The sequence below is a fragment of the Beta vulgaris genome, chromosome 7 (assembly GCF_026745355.1).
Source record: "Beta vulgaris subsp. vulgaris cultivar EL10 chromosome 7, EL10.2, whole genome shotgun sequence".
Lineage (NCBI taxonomy): Eukaryota > Viridiplantae > Streptophyta > Magnoliopsida > Caryophyllales > Amaranthaceae > Beta > Beta vulgaris.
In genome coordinates this window covers 50,644,242-50,649,941 of record NC_079208.1, presented here as the reverse complement: position 1 = coordinate 50,649,941, position 5,700 = coordinate 50,644,242, and the positions used below count along the sequence as shown (strand labels likewise).

The following is a 5,700-nucleotide window of genomic DNA, read 5'->3' as shown; positions in this document are numbered from 1 at the left end:
TAATCTAAGTGCGATGATAGTGCAATATGATTTTGACGTTATTGTTAAGATTTTTTTAGATGCGTTTTTAGTGGAAAGTTTGATGTGTGAACACAAGTGCTCCAATTATTGTTGTGTTATTAGGTATCGTTTGGTTGTACTTGGGAAGTTGATCTTCCCTTGATTTTTCACTTTTCATGAAATTTCACTTCCTAGGAAGTAAACAAAATTGTTTGGTTGGCTATGGGAAGATGGAATTCCCATGGGAAGTGGCACTTACCTAGTGGGAACTAGGTAAGCAACTTCCCCCATTGTGTGGGAAGTAGAACTTCCTAGGAAGTGCAAATTCCCATAATTTTGACAACCAAACAACTTCATATATTTTTACCCCTTAGGAATTTACACTTCCCATGATTTGTTTTGTCAACCAAACAAGGCCTTACAATCTTTTATATTTATGAAAGACAAAGACAAAGACAAAGACAAAAAGACAAAAGACAAAGTTAGTCTTAGATTAAGTTAGTCGACACAATAGTCTATACCAAACTAAGACTAAATAAATCCTTGGGCACGACTACCGAAGAGTATTATGGTATAGTCACGAATCACTAATATAGTTGTCAAAAATTTGTGTTATAGAAAACAAAGGAGTGCTAAGAAGAAGAAAAAAAAGTATGAATGGAGTAGTTTAAATAAAGGTGATTATTTGTTGGTTAGTATGTTGGGTTTTAATATGAAAAACGGTTTTTTTTTATCAAGTATTATTGAGTTTTCAAAAAATTCACCTGATATTTTTCATGTTTTCAATATTCATCAGGTATTTCTAAGTTTCATGATAATATACTTAAATGCCCTTAATTATTCCTAATTAACCTAACTATCCTAACTAAACCCTAACATTTAACTTTTAAGGGTCTGTTCTCCCCATCTTATTTTCAGTTCAGTTCAGCTCTATTCTTTTATAACTATTTTGTTAAATATTATTATGTTGGTCTAATTTATTTTACTAATTACTCTTATTATTATTATTTATTTATATATATTATTATTAAGTATTATTATTATTATTATTTCTATATATTATTTTGTTTATTATAGCTTTACTCATTATTATTGCTATTATTATTACGAGAAACATAGTTTAGGTCAAAAGCACAAATAAACCCACGTTTTTTAGCCTATAAACCAATCAAATTGCGTCAAAACGGTTTATGATGCAATTTTGTACTGTCCGGCCCAATCATTATTTTTATTACTAAATATTATTATATATTAAATTTAATTATTAAAATAGTAATATTAACTTACTTCTTAGATATTATTGTTATTTAATAGTCATCATCCAGTATTAATATATTAACACAAATAATATAAAATAATAATTATTAATTATCATTATTATCATTAATTATTATGATTATTAATTTATGATTATTAATATTATTTATTTATAACTATCATTTAAAAATATCCAAAATACTATTATTATTATTATTATTCATAATTAATTATTCATAATTATTACTTATCATTATAATTATTATTTAATATTCATATTATTATTGTTTAAATATTATTTATATATTTATTACATTCAATTTAATTCAATTTAGTTTAATTCAATTTAATTCAATTCAATTCATTTCATTTCAGTTCAGTTCAGTTCAGTTTAGTTCAGTTTAGTTTAGTTTAGTTTAGTTTAGTTTAGTTTAGTTTAGTTTAGTTTAGTTCAATTCAGTTCAGTTCAGCTCAGTTCAGTTCAGTTCAGTTCAATTCAGTTGTTTTACGCCGAATAGAACATGCCATAATCCTACCCTAACCCTAACCCCTAATTTCAAAACCTAACCCCTAATTTCAAACCCTAACCCTAACCCCACTACCACTAGAACACCATCCCCTCTCCTCCACCAACCCCACCATACCCCCCGCAGCCCCAACCCCCACCACAACTCACACCCTCCCTCCCCCACCCTCCTTCCCCTATCCTCGCAACCTCGCCAGCCCCTCTCCCCCACCCATTCGATTTTCGAAATCTCACCTCTTCCCCCACCCTTGTAGCAGCACCCTCCTCCAACTTTTGCAAAACACAAAGTACAGAGATTGCGAAAATACAGAGGGAAGAAGAAAATACAGGGGTTAGGGGTTGCAGGCGGTGCAAGAGGAGGGGTTTGGTGCGAAAATGGAAAGGGGTTGGTGTTGTGGAGGATGCGGGGTTGTTCCGAAATCGAGGGGGGGCGACGGTGAGGGTGGCCATGGGGTGGCCTGCTGAACTGAACTAGGTGGGGGAGGGGCGGCGCGGGGGTGGGGGAGGGGCTACAGGGGTGGGGAGGGGGGCTGCTGGGATGGGGAAGGGGGCAAGGGGTGGTGGGAGAGGGGGCGACGATGGTGAGGGAGACCGTGGGGTGGCCTGCTGAACTGGACTAGGTAGGGGAGGGGGGCGGCGCGGGGGTGGGGAAGGGGTGGGGAGGGGGTTGCTGGGATGGGGAAGGGGGTCATGGGTGGTGGGAGAGTGGGTGGTGGGGTGGTGGGAGTAGGGTTAGGGTTAAGGTTAGGGTTTGGGCTTAGGGTTAGGGTTTGGGTTCGGGCTTAGAGTTAGAGGTAGGAATTAGGATTAGTATTAGGGGGTTAATTAGGGTTCAAAACAAAAAAATAGAGTTAATGACTAACGGCGGTTAATGTCGTTAGTCATTAAGGGTATTTGAGTGTATTAGTTTGAAACTTAAGGGTACCCCTTGTATTTTGAAAACTTGGGGGTACTAGGTGATTTTTTTGAAAACTCAGGGGTATCAAGTAAAAAAACCGTATGAAAAAATTAAATCTTATTTTGCGGGTTTGACACACTGGGTGTGCTAGTTTTATATAGTGGGTCGGACTTGCACATAAACTAACAGGCGTAAAAAGGTCCTTTTTAGAAAGGAAACTTGTAACACCCCAGTTTTTCGGAATATAATTAATATTTATTCTACTGAAAATAAATTATTTCATATTTAATATTTTTATGTAGGAATTATTTTAAAAAAAAATATATAAATGTTTATGAATTTAGTGGGTTAAGTTTAGTGAAGAGTTTACGTATTATAAAGAAAGGTTATATATCTATATAGTTATTTGGAAAAAGGAAAGGAGTAGTATTCATGTTAAAAAGGAAAGGGGGAAAATAAAAGAATAAGAAAAGAAAAGAAAAGAAAAGAAGGAAAACTACGTTATAGCGGTTCTCACATCTTCATCCTCTCCACATCTTCATCCTCTCCATCAAACTCTCACAATCTTCATCTCAACACTACCACCTTCAACATTTCTATCTTTTCGGCGCCTCAACTACAACACAACAATCTATATCTAGCGGCAAGCGGCACGTGAGGAATAGGTTCAACAAAAAGAAAGTCGGATTTCGGTGCGTTTGAGGTTTGGGGTGCGTTTTAAGGGTTGATTTCCAAGTTTTTCTTCACCATTAATCTTCCATAGTAGTGGGTAAGTTAAGTTCTTAATTTAATTTTAGTTTTCTCAAAGTTTATGAAGTTAGGGTTTTTATAATTGAAATTGAATTGGGGGTTTTTGATTGTGAATTTGGGTGTAGTTTGATTTAGTGATTGATTATGATATTAATGAGTTTATGAACAAGACTTGAAATTCGTAGAAATCACAGGTCAGTTTCGTATTTCATGTTTTTCAACAGTTTCCGGGCGTTTTTCGCAAAAATACTATTTCACAGAAGTTGTTTATTCGAAATTCTACTCAAGTTAGGCTCAAGAAACGCTTGATTCGGAGTTCGAATGAGGAAGTTATGCCCATTTTAATTTTCTGCTGAAATTAATAAATCTAGTTTCGAGTGTTTTAAGTTTGAATGTTTTTCCTAATGGATTTTAAGTATCTAAATATATATTATGAAGTTTAGGTGTTGTTTTATATAAACTAAGAGAGATTTTAGTATTGTTAGTATGAGTTAGTTATGTCATTTGAAGTGAGGCTCATAATTTATAAAACTAGAGTTAAGCAAAGCTCATTAACTAGTTAAGCCAAGTCTATTATTACTTAATGAGTACATATATGTTTATATTGTAGATTCCGGTTTCATTGAGGAGCCGTATTGACTGCTTGACATAGTTGATTTGCTGTATTTTAAAAGGTAAGATTTCTTACTAAAACTTTTGTAGTTAGAGTAGTTTTGAAGAGGTATGTATCTCATTTTGTTGGAAGTGGTTTAAAAGGAGGATGTTCCTCCATTATTAGAAAGTTTGTTGGTAAGGGAGGATGTTCCTCCAAAGATAAAGATGTTGGTTTTCGAACCACAAATCGAAAGGTAAAGGAAAGTTTATGGAAAAGTATATTAAATAGTTTTGTGTTTTTAAAATTGTGGGGATTGCCTGTGTGGCATCTCAAAGAATGGAACTTTGTCGGGTTTGGCTCGATCTTATAGAATAGTTTGTGGGGGACGTTGATCAGTACCTCGGACTCTGATCTTCTGCTACGGTTTGGCCGTTTGTAGGGTGTGCACACTAGGGATCTTTGTCTTAGTTTTATCGGAGGGCCTAGCTAGCCCAATGGAAATAAAAGTTGTTCCATTCTCTAGATTTATAACTTTGAGACTTTTAATATATGTTGTGAAAGAAAAAGGAAAGGAATTTGGTTTCAAAAGGAAAAGGAAAGAAAAGATTTGGTTTCAAAAAAAAAAGAAAGAATGTATACGTTTTGGAAAGAAATACAAAGAAAGGAAAACGGGTTTTATAAAGTTGTATTTAGTATTATGTTTTGAAAGTAATGATTTGTAGGATATGTTTGTTATATCCTACCTGCTATATGATTGGCTTCTTAGTATGAAATCTTGCTCAGCCAGTTTGGCTGATATTACATGCCTGATATATGCAGGTACATGAAGATTTGCAAGTGGGGTGTGGGCTGAGAGCAACGTTCCACTAGCTTAGTTGAAATATAGTAGTTTTTATTTCCGCGCTGCACTATAAATATATATCATAATTTTGGAACTTAAGGTTGTAAATATTAATTTACTTAAACCTTTACACGTTTGGATTGTAATAGTTTAATTTAGTTGTTGCTTTAACATTAATTCAGTTAGGTAGTTATCCTTAACGGTTGTTCCTGTAATAACCGTGGAATAACACTTTTGGATTTCGGGTACTTATGCATGGATGTATTGATTTTTGACCGGGATAAGGATTTTGGAGATCTTGGTTTGCTGGATTATTCAGACAGGTTTATTATTTGGACGCGAGTCCTAAATTGAATTTTAGGCAGTCCATATTTCAGACGGAGCTCTGCCGAATTTTCTGTAGAATTTTGATATTATTTAATTTAGTTAGCAACTCGAAATTCAGGGATGTTATAAAACTAGTCATAAATTTAGGCGCTCCGTAATTTTCGATCCCAAATTTTAATTAGGGTCTGTTCTCCCCAGCTTATTTTCAGTTCAGTTCAATTCAGTCAAGTTTAGTTCAGATCAGAGCAGTTCAGTTCAGCTCAGCTCTTGACAATACTTTTAGTCTCACATATCACTATTCATTTCAGTTCAGTTCAGTTCAGCTCTTGACAATACTTTTACTGTCACATATCACTATTCATTTCAGTTCAGTTCAATTCAGTTCAGTTCAATTCAGTTCAATTCGATTCAGTTCAGTTCAATTCGATTCAGTTCAGTTCAATTCAGTTCAGTTCAGCTGTTTTATACCGAAGAGAACAGACCCTTACTCTACCGTCTTTCCAACT

At 34.6% G+C, this 5,700-nt stretch overlaps 1 long non-coding RNA gene across 1 annotated transcript; it reads left to right on the top strand.

Moving 5' to 3' along the window:
* Nucleotides 1-3,585: 3,585 nt before the first annotated feature.
* LOC104890454 (uncharacterized) lies at nt 3,586-5,181 on the top strand. Its single transcript, XR_008970473.1, has 2 exons — nt 3,586-4,105; nt 4,846-5,181. It is a non-coding gene; the product is annotated as an uncharacterized LOC104890454 (long non-coding RNA).
* The last annotated feature ends 519 nt before the right edge of the window (nt 5,182-5,700 follow it).